The sequence below is a fragment of the Colias philodice genome, chromosome 5 (genome assembly GCF_061535455.1).
Source record: "Colias philodice isolate Cphi_HAF_F1 chromosome 5, ilColPhil1 Martin Lab GWU primary, whole genome shotgun sequence".
Lineage (NCBI taxonomy): Eukaryota > Metazoa > Arthropoda > Insecta > Lepidoptera > Pieridae > Colias > Colias philodice.
Genome location: NC_143090.1, coordinates 6,651,520 through 6,656,027, shown reverse-complemented (window position 1 = coordinate 6,656,027; position 4,508 = coordinate 6,651,520).

Here is a 4,508-nt window from a genome sequence, read left to right as displayed (position 1 = left end):
TATTGCTATAGGAACGAAAAGTAAATAATAAATAGTAGCAATAGCAAACTAAATCATATATCTGCATCTCCACACACTGAGTGAATACCGTTGCCTCGCCCAAATCCGACCTAATCTCGGCTTACGAGAGATCACAGGAATAGCTACCTCTACCGTGATAACGCTTTTCAGTTAATACACAAATAAAGTAGCATTTCTACTATTGTGATATAAAGGCGTATGGATTTTTTTAAGCTAAATAACAAGATACTTGGGTGAAACTCAAATATGTACTTTTCCGTATGCCTTTCATTTGCTGTTAATAATTTGTAATTTGGGTACTTATTAAATTATTTAATTTTATGCGATACGCATCCATAATATGAAAAATGCTATCTAATATTAGAAGAGCACGTAAGGCTCACAGTTTCTGTCAGGTTAAATTATGTATAACACACAACAACAAATACATTTGCAATTTATTGACAAAAATGTTCATGCAATAAACACGCTAAGAAAGAAAATTGGCAATTTAAAATGTGAATGTAAAAAGTAATTGTGTTGGAGTATTGGAAATCCAGGATTCGACAACGCTCTACATTTTCCATCTTGCAAGTTGATGGAGAAATAAGCTCTTGAAAGACAAACAACTTCACAGTATTCTTGGAAATATATTTTAAGCTATCTAATATTTACTTTAATATTTAGCATTTGCTGAGTAGTTAATAAATTATTTGTATAAATTGCATTTCATCATGAAGCTCCAGCAAAAACTTGATAGCAAACGCGTAACTTCAAACTTGAAAGGGTTATTCATTTCTAGCGAGCAATATATTTTCTTACTAGGTTTCCGCCCGCGGCTACGCCCGCGCAGTCAAAGAAAAACCTGCATAGTTCCCGTTCCCGTGCGATTTCCGGGATTGCGTCATTTTCCCGGGATAAAAAGTAGCCAATGTCCTTTCTCGGGTATCAAAATATCTCCATACCAAATTTCATGAAAACTGGTTCAGTAGTTTAGGCGTGATCGAGTAACAGATAGACGGACAGAGTTACTTTCGCATTTATAATATTAGTATGGATTATTCGAATAGATGTAATTATAAATATAAATAAAAAAAAATATGGTTACGTAGATACTCAAAAAGCATTTACAAAACTAAATACGTGTGTCATAAAATATCAGTGTAATCTTAAAATTAAAAAGCAAATCGGATAGCAGAATCCAGATTTTCATTTAGTTTACTTCTTTGACTTTTCATTTTTACTTAAATCAATTATTCAATTCATGGATTCCATTGGCACTCTATAAAATTCCGTACGAAGTCAATAAGACTATCGAAAACAAAAAGTTTCCAAACTTTAAGTCAACTAAACTCAACTTCTTGTTGAATAAAAAGGAACAAGGAAAACATTTTCAGTTACGTTATAATGGGAGTTTAAAATCTCCTTATTTATGTATCTGAAAAGTTTAACCGTGCACACCATTGTATTTATTATGTATCCTTTAAGATTATTCAGGATTCCAAATACATTTGTGTAGCCTATATTTCTATAACTTCCCTTCAAATATCAGAACCATATACATCAACAGTTTCGGATTCTTGGAGTAAAGCCGTATATTCAAAGCCGTTCTATTTCGTAATCAGTCCGAGCTAAGTATGTCTCAAACCTGGAAACGGTTGATTGTATTGTTGAATCTGGCTGAGAATCACCGGCAGCTTTCACACTGAGTCTAAGCGCGACCATTTCATGAACTAATCCTCTCCCAGAGAGGCATTAGCGAACCCGAGCCAATGCATTGTCATGCTCTTATTCTAACGCTTTTAGACTTCACTTTACACTTAAAGAGATACTTACCCAACATTTCTAAAAATAACGCTTAAACGGCATTCTTTTAATGAGATTTAGATGAATTTTGTTAAATTATCGCGTCAACATTTCATTGTTAAATTTAAAGTAAATAATGAATATAATATTTAATTAATATTTATACATACTAATCATAATATTATCTCTATCTCTAATATTGAGCATTTGATAATAGTATAATAGTAAATTATTTCTTCGTATTTCAATAAAAATTAAAGATAATATAATTTTAACAACTTCTCAACTTGTCTTATCTATCATCTTTTTACAAATTCTATGATTATATTTAGGTTCAAATTCTAAAGTACAGTAACAAATTCAAAACTTAATTTGTCCGTTAAATACAGATCACTATTTGATGAGGATAAGTTTATCCTGCATAAAGACTGGCAAAAACGGTGCATTTTAACTAAGATTTCAGAATGGCAAGTGACGTTAAATAGACTGGCTGCAGGGAATAATCCTCGGTATGGGAGAGAGTGAAGGGGTATTATCTTACTAGCTTCAACCCGACGTAAGCACCTGCAGAGTGTTCCTGTCTCACACTATTGAATGTACTTTTTACGCCAAGACACTAAGCTTAGATATCAACATTCTACAAGTGCTGTACGAGACGAGTGGACGGCAAAATACTGAGTACAAAAATGATTCTTGTTTATCCTAGTCTGCTGCATTATTTGTAGTTTAGAAATACATTTTATTTTAAAAGTAGGTAATGAAAAATTGTACTGTTTTTTTTTGTACAGTCCTTTGTTGTCTAATTTAAAACGCTGTACAACATTAATTTATTTATTTTATATTCAACATTTTGTGAGTAACAAAAAGATGTATTTGAAATGACCTCTTTATTTGTAAAAATCCACAATGTGCGATATCCAATCATTTACTTTCTGTTATCAAAAAGAAAAAGTCAGATTTTATTACCAAATAAATCTTCAAATACCTACACTAAATGTAACTCGTAAATATATTTCATGCTCAACTTTTAATTTATCGTGGAAAGGAAAATGTATATCTGTTGGAAATAGTAATTAAAAGGAACATAAATTAAGATATATTCAACCGGACGTATTCATTATGAGTGCTTATATTTTGGTTCAATCCCTTAAAAGCTTGCCATTGTCTCGTGTAGATTGATAGCCACTGCCTGTAACAAGCCCGTATTGAAAATATGTTCCTGTTTAATATTAAGAATGGACAGACTTTTGTGATTAAAACAAAACGTACGTGCTTTATAGCGCCGTGAGAATGACTGCAATGACTGCCATGGATGTTTTCCAAAACAGCACTCTAATCTAGACTTTTTACCTGTATTGGAAAACATACATAGAAATAACACTTAGCTCGCACACCAAATATATTAAAGTATGAATAATATAAATACTAAAAATAGATACGTATAGAAACAATTTCTGAAAAATATATATTTTCAAGCATATTATCATTTATATTTTAATCTATAAGTATCGTAGAATATTGCGGGTAAAATTGTCAACATAAATTATTTCCTTAGCAAAATATTAGAGGGCGATGAACATTTATTTTTCAATTTGTTTTTTTCCTCTATTATTGAAAGTGATTAAGCTTTATAGCCCAGAGATTTATGCTCGTGCCCTTTAATTGGAACCCATTCAAAGCAGATATTGGTATCAATGGAGTAGGTCATTTCAATTTTAGTGAAATATTGAGAAATACGGGTTTAATTTACATTTTCTTGAATTGGAGAATTCGTTCTGACATTGCCGGAGTTTATGTGCCTCAATAGTAAATTCGACTAACTTTATTCATTAAAAGAACGTTATTAAACCATTTCCAAATCTAATAATCAAAAACAAGAAGTCATCTCATGGAATTGCATATGGCGGGTAAAATCAAGTCTGCTTAAATGGCGTCTATGAAAGGCTTATGTTAGTAGTCTGAAGACGTGGTATTGAGTTCACAATGGGGCCAATCACGGTGCCAACTTCCAACACCCCTAGAGGCACGTCCTTGTACTTCCGAGTTGAAACGTAGTTGGTTTGTTCCAAAGGTTGTTACAAAGTATGATTTAAGAAACGGGTTGAATAGTTCAATTGTTATCATTTATTTGTCATTCCATTTTTTTTATGAAAAATTATTTTTAGACAAAAACCCGCGCTCACATTCCATGACACAAATTGAAATTAAATTAATTGATTGAATGTCACTTTTATCGATGTAGATAATATTATAGTCAAATTAAAGTGCTTTATATGGGTCAGTTTCAATTGTAGTTTTTACAGGGAAAACAAAAAATATGTAGAAATCCTTGGCAAGAAAGACACCGAGATAAACTAGCTTAATGTAGTGTAATAGACTGACGTCTAGCGCGCTTTACATGCATTTTCAACAATCTTTGCCTTGTTTACACAAGCATGGGTACAGAAATACGTTTACAATATTTATGTAGGTATTATGAAGCTGTGAATTTATGAAGAAAGATGCTTTCCGTCTTTCCGTTAGAATATAAATCTTACCTTAACTTAATTTACAAATCATTAACACTTCTTAATAAACTAATACATATACTTAACTGTAATCCCTACTTTAATGAAAGCGTGTTTATATCAGACGTAGAATGTTATCGATAACTTCCCCTATGAATATACATAATAAATTTTTAGAAATCACAACTAATTCAT